Source organism: Sabethes cyaneus, chromosome 3 (genome assembly GCF_943734655.1).
Source record: "Sabethes cyaneus chromosome 3, idSabCyanKW18_F2, whole genome shotgun sequence".
Lineage (NCBI taxonomy): Eukaryota > Metazoa > Arthropoda > Insecta > Diptera > Culicidae > Sabethes > Sabethes cyaneus.
Genome location: NC_071355.1, coordinates 231,553,288 through 231,566,892, shown reverse-complemented (window position 1 = coordinate 231,566,892; position 13,605 = coordinate 231,553,288).

Here is a 13,605-nt window from a genome sequence, read left to right as displayed (position 1 = left end):
AATTCGCGGTACCTCTGGAGGCGCTGCAGCAGGGTGAAGATTGGGTCTGTTGTAGACCGACTTGATAACTTCCCACAAATATATTCGCGATAGTCGATGGATGAAGACTTCGGAAAGCTTTTTGTAGGTGGCATTCAGGATAGTGATCGCTCGGCAGTTCTCACAATCCAGCTTATCGCCTTTCTTGTAGATAGGACAAACAGCCTCGTCTTTCCACTCCTCCGGTAGTCGTTCCGTATCCCAAATTTTGACAATCAGTTGGTGCAGACAGCCGACCAACTTGTCTGGGCCCATTTTAATAAGTTCCGCTCCAATGTCATTCTTCCCGGCGGCTTTGTTGTTCCCCAGCCGCTTCTTTAATTTCCCTTATCGATGGGGGTGGCACATCTTCGTTGCTTGCTACTCCAATGACTTCCTCCGTTATCAAGTCTTTCGCCTGTAGACCATTCAGGTATTCATCACAGTGTTGCTTCCACCGCACGGTCGCCAGTCAAGATACCTTCATCTTTATCTCTGCACATTTAGGCCCGCAGCACGAAGCCTTTGCGAGATCCGTTGAGTCTCTGATAGAACTTCCGTGTGTCATGAAAGCGGTACATCTGCTCGAGTTCTTCGCACTCCTGCTCCTCTTGGTGGCGCTTCTTTTCTTGGAAGAGTTGGGTTTGCTGTCTCCATTTCTGTTTTAATCACTTCACATGCTAACGGGTGGCTCTACGCAGCATTCGCTGCATTCTCCTCAACCAATATCTGCTGGGACTTCTCGTCAAACCATTCCTTACGTCGATTCGGTGTCACACGAGCTAGGCCCTTCTCCGCTATGTTGTTAATGGCTGTTTTCACGGCATTCCAACAGTCCTGAAGAGGGGCTTCATCCAGCTCACCCTCTTCCGGTAGTGTAGCTTTCTGACGTCGATAATGTCTGAAAATTGCCGATCATCTAGCAAAACGTGGTCCAGGTGTACCAATGGTGGAGGTTATGCTGGAAGAAGGTACTACGTATGGCCATGTTCTTGGAGGCGGGGATGTCGACAAGTTTTAAGCCGTTTTCGTTAGTTTGCGGGTGTGCGCTGAACCGTCCAATCACCAGCTTAAATTCCTCCTCGTAACAAACCTGCACATTGCAGTCCCCGATGATGATTTTGATATCATGGCCACCACCCCATCATCCGCTTCTGCGTCTCGCCTATCACTATAAAAGCTGTGCACAGCGCGTGTGTATTGCCGCAGCTCTGGTAGATGATATGACCATGATATGATATGATATGAGATGATATGGTACGTACGTACCATCGTTCCTTTCCAGCATACCTCCTGCAGCGCTACGATTTCAAACTTGCTGCTCATCACTTCTTTAGAAAGCACCCAGATGACGTTTTTATGCCTATCCATTACTCTATCTTGTTCATAAAGTGAAATAAAAAGAATAAAAATGAAGAATTCATTTTTTTACAATTCTTTAATTTACAGAAGGAGGAATCTCCATCTTTTATGATTCATGAATATGACGTTCTTGCTTGACGTACTGGCGACTTAGCAATGTGTATAAAACAATATTTAAAGAAAGGTTAAAATACAGCAATTTCTACAATCACCTTGAAATCGTTTTTAAAGAATCAAGAACTTGAAAAGCTGAAGGAGACGGTACTATGAAAGAAATTTTTGCAATAAATTTTTCGATAATTGTAATATCACAGTTGTAATTGTAATTCTAAATTTTTATCAGAGCTGTTCATAATTCCTTATCACTCTCTGTTCCAAGGGTATTTGGGTGATTTACACTTTTTGTAATCCGAAAAGGTTGTTAATCAGCAAATCGCAAAGCAAAACTATACAGCTTCTACGACAATAATTCTACTATGTTTTGAGATAGAATGGTCCTTATCTAAGTATCTTAAAAACTTAAACCATTTTGAGACCATTTACAGATAACCGTTCTTGTTCTATTATCAGGTAACCACTGCATCCAACATCGAACCGCTCGAGGTTTTGGAATCTCTGCCGCTTTCTCAAATAAATTCGATTCCTTCAGAGCAAGCGTTGCAGGAACGCAACCTGTTACACAACAACTATCTGACTAACAAGGATAGAGAAGACACGGAGTCAGTTGAGAACACCGACGACGACATTTTCTCTCCGGACGAATGGAAACAGTACCATGACGATCGTAAGCGAATCATGGTTGCTGTCTACAACCAACCGAATCGATTCCCCATCACAAATCAGAACCAGTTCGATGTCAACACCGAGTCACCCAGCTCTGGGGTCATCAGCCTGACGAACGACATCGCCGTCAACGATCTACTGGCCGACCGAGGTATTCCTCTCCATCCGGACGTGGAAGTATTTGCCCCCATTCGCCGCCGTCGTCCAGCCCAGCAGGATCCGATGCAGCAACCCTTCCCAATGCCGTTTCCCGGTTTTCCTCAATCGTTCCCCATTGGAGGCCCGGCCGGCGCTGCCGGAGGCAATCGCTATCCGGTTTCATTTCCCAGCCAGTTTCCCCAGTCGTTCCCTCAGCGACCGCTCGGCGGTGGACAGTTTCCCGGTCAGATTTTTCCGATCTTTCCTTCGGCGGCAGCGCGACCAACCGACGCGCAGTTTCTCGCGCTTCGACGACCGGCCGGGCTGATGATGGCTTTGCCGTCGGCTTTTCCGATCGGTTTCCGAGAGGTGAGACCTTAAGCTGAGTGTGAGGCTGGTTATAGTCTGTTAGTTGTTTATTTATTTATTCGATTATTTATTTATTTATTTATTATTTTACTTTTAGATAAGTAAACAGTAGAGTAATTTGTAAAAATATAATAATCTCATGTAAACCAAAGATCAGTATTACACCGTTAACATTGATTACTGGGAAGTCTTTAATTAAGGAATCAGTTAATTATTAGGATACTATACGGGTAAGAAAATCAAAAAGACATCAAATTCGGTTGTTGATAAGGTATTCTCAGGGCTACAGTGAAATAAATAACATTGTTGAGCAGCTTCGATTGGGAAATACTCGCTAGATTAGAACTAGAACGTTGCATTCAGATGTCGACTGTCAAACTGTTGAAGAGTTTGTATTTAGTATGAAACTTTAGGCTGAGAAAAGACATAATGTTTTATAGAAATTATTATTTATTTAAACAATATGGACTAATATGGATATTAAAAATCAATTAAAATGCATTTATTCAGTTTGAGCATAAAATATTTTACTAAGTGAATTGTTGAGCTAAAGTAAAACTTGAGTTGACATCCAAAAGTAATACTCATAACTTATAACAGTATGTTTACGACCATTCTAACATATCAATTATTTTAGGTGATAATCTAAAAAGCGAAATATACACAAGTAAAAAAATTTGGTCTCCTCAAAGTGCTTTGATTGGTATCTCTTGACAAGTTACAGGAGAAGAAGCCAGCGGAAGGAACTCATGTGATATCGTTATCTTAATACAGCTAAAATTTCCTCATATTATACGAGCTTTACAGCTCGACGTTACTGCTCTGCTGGCACTGCATTCTTGTACCATGCAGAAGGAGTCCGGGTGCTCTATCATCGTATTCATCATCTTGACAATATTGAACATCGATTAGCTCTTCCATTATGTATGCATTGGCAATCATGCGCAGGATACAGGGGATTGCAATATAAAATATATTTTATTAAATTTTCAAGTATGGTTTCTACCTTTATCCTCTGTCGCTAGAAATGGATGATGCTCGTGTAACCATCTTCCCTCCCTGACTCTGACTGTTGTAACCGAAGCTGGTAAACAGCAACCAACCAGCTAGCCCTTTACAACCAACTATTCAGCCCTTTACAAGGATATATTCTAGTATTATCTCAAAAGCATGTGGTTCACCCGAAGCGAATCCCGAAAGCTGTGTCCATGGTGGGTAAAATGGGTTGTCTAGGCTACTTCGGAGGAAAATTGAGGTGTATGCATTGTACCAGAATAGCTGATGATTGATTTAAGTTTGTGCAAAGTAGGAGTATGCTTTCCTCACTTCTCAACCAAATCGACCCATCTAAAATTGTTCCAAAATAGAAGGAAAGAAAAGAGAGATAGTGATTAGGCAAGAAAATTTATATTAACATAAGTTTAATGACAAAATATTAGACATTCTAGAATAACAAAATTTTCTATTTTTATTAGTGGAAATCATTCGATAACGGCAATTGAGAAAACTTTGGAAATTAAGTGTTCCCGGAAACAATGCCCGTTCCGTTTCTCCTACACTTTTGCTTAATTTTCTTGGTCAAACAACCATCTTTAATTCAAATACAACTCGAGTTAATCACTCCGGTTAGATCAGTTGCCTTTCTTTCTAAGTGACGGTGGTAATAATAACAATAACATAGTTACAGTATCACCAATGTCAACAAAAGGAAACAAAGTCGTTACTGTACGTACGGTCCGGGTATAGGTACAGGTCATTCTACGGGAAGTTCTCGGCTGCTCCTTTTCGATTACCTACTGCCAGCAGGCAGGCAGGCAGGCAGGCAGGCTGCCAGGCAAACCGGGAGAACATTGTCGTTGTCGTGTTCCGAGCTGCCACTGCTCTCCGGAATGGCACCAAACATTTGAACTGGAAGCGAGAATGGAAAATAATTGCTTTATTTATTAAAGATTAAAAGACAAATAGCAATTGCTAATACTGAACAAACAGCCACTGGGAAACGGAACGGTACCGGTTGCTGCTGGTTTCACGCCCCCTGCCACAGGTTTTGTCTTCGGTTTTTCTTGCAAACGAAACCGTCTGGGTTGGGAAAACTACTTCTGTAAGTGTTTGCACAATGACGAATCGAGTCCGGATCTGGGAAGGGGAATCGATTGCGGGTGCTGCTAGGAGGAATAACCGTCTCTATTATGACAGCCGCGATAGGGAAGTGATAATTTCCGTCATTACTTCAGTAGAATAGTTTGCTTTCGGTAATGAGATGAAATGATTGTTTTATGATAAAACAGAAAGCAAACATTGTTAATTGTGTTACCGATGCGATGACAGCCCGAGAGACAGGGCAAATAATATCTTACTGAAAATTAGTTTGTACAAACTTGATGGCATGCTGCTATTTTAATTACGTTGAAAAAATATATACTGAATAATGACGTAACACATATAATCAGATACATTTTTTCACGATTTAATCACTAGGTACCCATCTATGGAGTGAATATTTTGTGATCCAAGTTAATTAACTGAGTTAACTAGGCTCACTTCGAATCGACAGAAATTTGCTGTTTTAAGAGAAGAAGTTTATTGAAACTGATACGACGATACTCGATTGTAAAGTCGGTGTCAGACTAAATGACAAATTGTCACAATTCTGGCGGTATTTTATGACTAATAGTGTGAAAGCCATATTTCTCTACGGCAGAGCGATCTGGAACCAAATCTTTTTATATTAGGCACAAACTTTATGCACATACAAACAGACATAACTCTTGGAAGAAAAATCAACAAAAATTATCGTACCTTACATTTAGTCTGAACATTAGCACCATCTATGATCGACATTCCCAAATATCCAATAGCCTTTAGATTACCATACATATTGGTCAGTTATAGTCTCTTGAGAAATCAACCAGTAGAGTCGTACTCAGAAGAAGTTCCAAGAGTTTTAAGAGGTTAGATTGTCAAATTTAGAGCTGGGAAATTAAATAAAAAGAAAACTTATCCAATTTAATTCTACTATGTATATTTATTCTTGACGTATTTCGCCTACGAATTGCAGGCTTCCTTATAAGGGTCAACCTAGCAACCCCATTACCGATTGTTCTTCTTCTAGCTTCTTCTAGCAGAATTAAGCCGGAGTGACTCGTGCTTTATTAAGAATTTTTCTCCATCAGACACTGGACTGTGCAACCAGGTCTAGCCAACTAGTACGTTAAGCCCCTCTATTTTTTAATTATATTTTTGGAGGCAAGTACACGAAAAATCTTCCATAAGTAAAGTAACAGTCTCAATTCCGTAGAGTGCTACCGGTCTGATTCGCGTTTTGTACATCGTCAGATCAACATCTGATCCGAAGTGGGCGGCTGCATTAAGCAACGTGATATTTCAGTACTAGAGCTAAGATGGCAACTTCATCACGGGACTCGCTAGCGATGTCCTAGTATACCAACCTACCTAAATTAATCTAGTACGAAAATTCAAGCAAATACGAATCGGAATATTCGGCATCGACTTAGGCAACGAAACAAGGACGACGAATGACAACTCGGTATTTGGAGCTGCAAATCGCTGAATTTCGCAAGTGGCGACCGGGTACCGCACGAACAATCCTGCCAACGAATTGGGTGTTGGGCAGAGTCAAGGGTCGCGTCATAAGCTGGGAGGCGGTTCCCTTCGATGTGCGTATATTTTTTCCGATGAGTTAGGTGCTTCAACCCTCGCAGACGGTTGGGACGAAATTCGCTCGGTCATCGAAGAGGCCTGACAAGTCGAGGGAGGAAGTCTGATCGCAAACGAGCACGAGGTGGTCGACAGTTCTTCGACGAACACCACAATGGCAAAGTTGTAGAAGGAGGTGGAACGGAAGATAAACTAGGAGTGCTCATACAAGATAGTATTTTCCCTGCTCATGATCTCCAAGAAGTCAAACGAGAAATCGGGTTAAAATCAGATGGGATTCGTAGAGGCTCACGCAACTAATCGACCAAATTTTTACCATCCGACAGGTTTTTGCAGAAATGTCTGGAATACAACGTACTCACACGTCTCATCTTTATTGACTTCAAAGCAGCATATGATACAGTCGATCGAGACCAGCTGCGGAGGATAATTCACGAACACGGTTTTCCGGACAAACTGCCGCGATTGATCAGAGCTACATTGGAAGAATGTGCTTCGTCCGCATCTCGGGGACACTTTCGAGTTTCTTCGAGATGCAGCGAAGGACGAGACAAGGTGACGGCTTTTTCTGGATGCTGCTCAACATCACTCTTGATGACACAATTGTCATCAACGGTCTACCACCGATCGTAACCGTTGACGGCGACGAACTCGAAGTGGTAGATGAGTTTGTGTATTTGAAATCGATAGTGATCACGTACAACAACACTAGTAAGGAGATCCAGCGGCGCATTCAAGTGACAAATTGGGCCTGCTTTGCCCTTCGCAAAACGCGGTAATCAAGAAACATAAGTCGCCGTACGAAGCTGATAATGTACAATTGCCTTATTAGACCGGTAGTTTTTTGAGGACATACGCACCCTAACTCGATCAAGTCGAAAGGGATTTGCGGCTTCTGAGAAGCTTGTAAAATTGGCGACGAGTTGCCCAAGATCGAGTTAAATGGAGACGACCACTTGAAACAACACGAACCACTCTATGCTGCTGTCGACGATGACAACGACATCGTCAGCTTTGTGCGAGGGCGTATCGAAACGACTTGCGATGGGTCCTTAATCGAAACGTCTTGCGATAGGAAAATTAAACTCGACTTCCAGCTTTAATGCACCGTTGAATATCATGACATTGGCGGTGACCAGAGATCGCAAATATATGAAGTCATCAACCACTTCTAGTACAGTGCCATTAATAGCCAGCGTCCGTGGGAGGCAAAGGTTGTTTTCTCTGGAGCCTCTTCTACCATATCCTCGTAGCCTCCATCTTAGGTTGGGCAATACTAACTTGCATATGTATAAATGCGAAGCACACAGTTAAACGAAATGATCCGCCTAAAAATGGAATACAAGCAAGTACGAGAGCTTCTTGAGCAGACGACGGATTGGCCGGAAACTAGACTTTTAAGAAAGCCTGATGACTGGACGTCTACTTTATGGAGATAGCGACTCGGAACAGCCCAGTTCAGCGAGCTGTGTAGGTAAAAAGGGTGAGCAACGAACGGATTAGGAACGAGTGCTAGGATATTTCCAGTTAGTGACAGTTTTCAAAAGTATTGCGAATACCAAGTCCGTACGCATCACTCATTCGTAAATTTCATGGACGTCTACGATACTATCGACCGTGAAGATTTATGGAAAATTATGGACGAAAACGACTTTCCTGAGAAGCTGACAAGACTCATTAAGACCATGATGGATGGTGTTAGGTAGTGTGTCAAGCCCGTTTGAAACATGCAGGGGACTTCGACAAGGCGATGGTATTTCCTGTCTCTTGTTCAACATCGCGCTAGAAGGTGTTATGAAACGTGAGGGGGTTGACATGCGTGGCACGAGCTTCAATAATTCTAGCCAACTTATCTGTTTCGCTGACGACGTGGACATTGTCGGAAGGACGTTCCAGGTGGTTGCTAAGCAGCATACCAAACTAAAACGTGAAGCAATAAACGTTGGATTAGCGGTGAATACGGTCAAAACCAAGCAGGTAGGGTAACTGGTGGTAAAATGCCCAGTCGGGGCAAAATGCGCCGCTGTAATATTTCACGAATTACTCAATTTTAAACTGTAATTAAGGTGCCAATCGCTTCTATTTTACATTACAAACTTGTGATGAGCATATAAGCTTTCTAAATTACATAAATCCTACGAAAAAACAAAAAAATTATTTGCAAGCTTATTTCTTACAATTTTCACAACTTTTTTCGTAAGACATTACGCCACCAATAAGCAATATTACGTATCTGTAAATGGCTCTTGTTTTGAACAATGGTCTCGGCATCCAGCAGCCAATGTAAAATTGCTTAATTGAATTATTATTTAAGTGATTTAAACAATTTTTTTAAACAAGTTCTAGCGGGGCAAAATGCGCCGTGAGAAGCATGAAGTTACTTGCAGTGCAACCAAACGTTAATCGATCTAGTAGCCCATACACTTTTAGGCAAACGTCAAAACGTTGGTAAAAGCAAAAGGCAAAGTGTTGTTTTAATTCTGATTCGCTCAGAAAAACCCGGTTAAGATGTCGCGAAGCTACATAAGAAAAACCCACCGTCGGTCTTGACCGGAGCCTACCACTTGCGGCGGTAGTGAAAACCAGTCAAAAACAGTGAAAGACGCGTTGCCGGCAAGGTACCAAGAAAAACCCTTGTGATATGTTAGCATCGACCGCTCCAGCGAAGATGGACCTGGCGATGGCAAAACCGCGATCCGGAGTAACAGATTTAACAAGTAGGTAGGTCCTCACGCTGTTCTGAGTCGTGCCGAGTTTGCATTAAAATAAAGCGGACAGCGCATTTTGCCAATTTGTTGTGGTGAATTTTGACCCTTTGTTGTGGTTCGTTTTGTACACACCTATGGGCATTTTACCCCTAACGAATCTGAAAACAAATTTTCAAATGCCTTATATAGTTTCACGATTTAACCGTGTTTTATTGATTTTTATGCTTCAGGACGAGCATGTTAGGAAAAAAACTGTTCTACTTTAGCGTTTATAGTCTAGTTTCTGGAAATGCACTCCGCATTGATGAATAATATGATATTCTTCTTAACGTGGGCATTATACCCCCAGTCCCCCTATCTGCAGGAGAAACCGAGCGCTATCGAACTCGAATCCGGTTGGTACCAGACGCAGAGGGGCGCATCGTGTACAATGGTTAGACCAAGTGGAGCAGGATCTGGAAAGTGTGGGACAGTCGCGAAATTGGAGGCGCATAGCCATGGACTGCGTTAGTTGATGGAACATTATATTGCAGAACAAATCCTGAGGATAGCGAGCTTGGCTAGATAAGTAAGACAGTTTTCAGTTACAAGTAACTTTTTCAACCATTCTTTGGGCGGAATTCCGGACGCTCTCGGAAAGCGGTATCTGACATTGTTAATGGCATTGCTCACTATTATAAGTTTGTTTGACCCGAGAAGAACACAAATTCAAGACCTGTGGCGTACGTAAGCCTGATTCTCAAATTCAGCAAATTGAAGATTTTCCGTTTGTATTTCAGCGGTGTATCCACTGATTCCAAAAATGAAGTCGGAAGTGGCAGTTTGGCAGGAGCGCGAGGTTAGCAGCATACGCAAAGACATACTATTCCGGTGGTGGTTGCCACGATACGATAGAACACCATGGTGCAAGTCCGAGGAATTCGATACTTACCCTATCGGCGAAATTTTGTCGTTCCATCGAAGGCAAATATAACCGATAGTTTCATCAAGCTGGGGAGGAACACCGAGCCGATTAAGATAAAAAGTGGCGTCGAGAATAACGTTTCCGAATAGTATTGGCCGGGAATCCAATCACATTGCGACTACTCGATCATTAACATCGTCGTTTCGAACGCGCTAGCAGGGACATGATTATCAAAGGAAACCGTCAACGATATAACATTGCGGTGGGTATGCATTTGGCGGTGGGTAAGATTAATAAAATTATACCAGTGAATTATTTTCGGCTCCTAGAGGTGACATATCCCATTCCCCACATGGGCGGCGTGTGGGAACGCATGGTGCGCAACGTAAAGGAGACCGTGGAACTTGTCGATAAGGGCACCCGTTATATGGTTTAAAGGTACAAGTACCAGCGAACCACGCCATGGTTTAAAGGTACAAGTACCAGCGCACCACACGCCTTGGCGGGTGTTGTGGGTTCGAATCCGGTTATAATCTCTAGTTATTGCTTGGTTCGACCCATGCACCTTCCAGCATTGGACAAAAGGTAGGAGTCGCAACGACAACTTATTAAGTGTAGCTACCAATAACCCCTCCTTCCCCCCTTACCTTTCTACTCTTTCCCCTCCATTTTCCAAATAACTTTTTATTACTTCTCCTACTGTTCCTTCATCAATTGTAGTACCACCGTTTCAAAAAATATTAATAAATATGTTTGACCGCATTTCAAGGTCAAGACTAAAACCTCGAGGTTGGTCTAGAAGTCTTGCCCATCGTTTCCATCTAACTTTAACCACTTTCTGAATATTGGGTTCGCCGTAGAGACGTGCGTACCCGTCGTTTCCATTCTTCGCCTCCATACATCTTTTTTTGCACTTTGCCAAAGATGGCTCTTAGCATCCGCCGTTCGAAAACTCCGAGTGCTCGCAGGTTTTCTTCTAGCAGCGTCCACGTTTCACATCCATAGAGGTCAACCGGTTTAATTAGCGCTTCGTACAATGTGCACTTTGTACGGGGGCTCAGATTGTTCGACCGAAATTGTTTGTGGAGTCCGTAGTAGGCCCGACTTCCGCTGATAATACGCTTTTTAATCATTCGGCTGGTTGCCAGTGAGCCAAGGTATACGAACTCGGTGACTACCTCAAACTCATCCCCGTCGATTACCACGGTACTGCTTAAGCGGGCCGGGCTCGGTCCCGCCCGCAGGCATATACTTCATTTTATACGTATTTATCCACAATCCAATCTTCTCTGCTTCGCATTTTAGTCTGGTGTACTGATCTTCCACTGCCTTAAATGTTCTGCCATCACCATCCACGCTATCGCCAAAGCAGATAAACTTACTGGAATTATTGAAAATCGTGCCTCGCCTTCCAATAACCGCTCATCTTATAACACCCTCAAGAGTAATATTGAATAGCAGGCAGGAAAGAGTATATCTTTGTCGAAATCCCTTGCGAGAACCCACCTGAAATTCTCACACAGTATTGAAGCTCATCGATCGTAGCCATGATAAGTGTAGTAAGCTTACGCGGAAAGCTGTTCAAAATTTTCCATAGCTCTTGTCGGTATACTACCATGTGCGGATTTAAAATCAATGAACAGGTGAAGTGAGGTGACTCGAAATTTGCGGCACTTCTGGAAGATCTGAAGCAGGGTAAAGATTTGATCCGTTGTAGACCGAAACTCCATGAAGCCTACCTGATAACTTCCCACGAATCTATTGGTTATTTTCGCCAGTTGATGGAAGATGAGTTGGAAAAGCACTTTGTTGGCGGCATTCATGATCGCTCCGTAGCTCTCACAATTCAGCTTATCGCCATTCTTGATAAGGAAAATAAACACGTCTTTCCTCTCATCCGATGGTCGTTTAGAATCCTTAATTTTGACAATCAATTGATGCAAACGGTTGGCCAACTTGCCCGGGCCCATTTTGATAAGTTCCGCAAGCTTTCCTGCTGCTTTGTTGTTCTTCAGTAGCTGGTTGACTGCTTTAAATACGCTTATCGATGAGGGTGGCACCCCTCCGTTGCTTGTGGCACTAATGAAGTCACTTCCTATACTATCACAGCCATTCAGTCGTTCATCGTAGTGCTGCTTCCACCTTTCGATTACCGCACGGTTGTCAGTTAATATACCTCCATCTTTATCTCTGCACATTTCAGCCCGCGGCACTAAGCCCTTGCAAGATTCGTTGATTCTTTGATAGAACTTACGTGTTTCGTGAAAACGACACAGCTGTTCGAGTTCTTCGCAATCCTTCTGCTTCTGCTGGTGGCGCTTCTTCTCCAGAAAGCCTTGGGATCAGGACGAGTACCGGAGGACTGGAAAGATGGGGGTTATTTGCCTCATGTACAAAATTGGTGATAAACTGGATTGTGAGAACTACCGAGCGGTCACTATCTTGAGCGTCGCCTACAAAGTCCTTTCCAAAGTCATCTTCCATTGACTGTCGCCAACAACGGATACGTTGAAAGTTATTAATTAAAAAATTATTTAAAAAAAAAGAAAAAGAAATTGGGCCAAATCTTCACTCCGCCGCAGATCAAAAGCGCCACGAATTCCGAGTCTCCCGCATAAAATGCTCATTGTAATTGTAAACCGACAAGACCTATGAAAAATTTTGAACGAAAACGGCCTGCTTACGGCTCCTTAGTAGCTAACTAGGCTTATCACGGCTACGATCGATGGGATCGAGTGCAGTTCAACCAATTTTGGGTGGATTGTCGTACCCATTCGAATCTCACAGGGAACTTCGACAACGAGATGGTCTTTCTTGCCTGCTATTCAGCATTGGGTTTGAGGGTGTTATAAGATGAGCGGCGATCGACAGGCGAGGTGAGATATTTAATAATTCCAGTTAATTTATATGCTTTGCCGACGATCCACGTCGTCGTCGTCGCTGTTGATATGCCATACGATGATGAGCGACAGCAAGAACTGTTTCTTGAAGTGTCACCGAATACCGTTCGAGGGCATATAATATATGTTATGGTAGCTATGCACCCCTCGTGTTTAGCTCTTTGGTTTTAGCTTTAGACCCATATCCTATGTACTTTGAATTTAGTTTTAGATGGTTCATTCCGTATCCGCTTGTAGTAGAGTACAGTCGAATAAAAGAAGGTGGAAAATTTCAAATAGTATTTCTTTTAATAAAACATGGTGTCAGAAGTAAAAGTTTGTTTCTAAAGTGTTTTCGGCGTCATTTGTGATATCGCGGGAAAATTCAGTGTTAAACAAACGAGACTATAGAAGCAAGGACGAAAATTATAACGTGTGAATCGTTAAGTCGCAGTTTGTTGGCGGCCATTTTGTTTTCGTATCCTTGTCACGTGTTTTACGTTGTGCCATAAAGATGGATAATATACAGTTCCAGCAGCTTCTGGATCACCAAACCAGAATGTTTGCTGAATTATGTCGTGGATTGACAACCGCAGTAAATCAATCGAATACCGCTAACGCGTCGGCTAGTCGCCAGCCGTGTGCTGCAAGTGTAACAGTTCCGCAGCCGTCTCCTCTCGCTTTGGAAGGAGACATGCAAGAAAATTTTGACTTTTTCGAAAAAAGCTGGCGAGACTACGCAAAAGCCATTGGTATGGACCGGTGG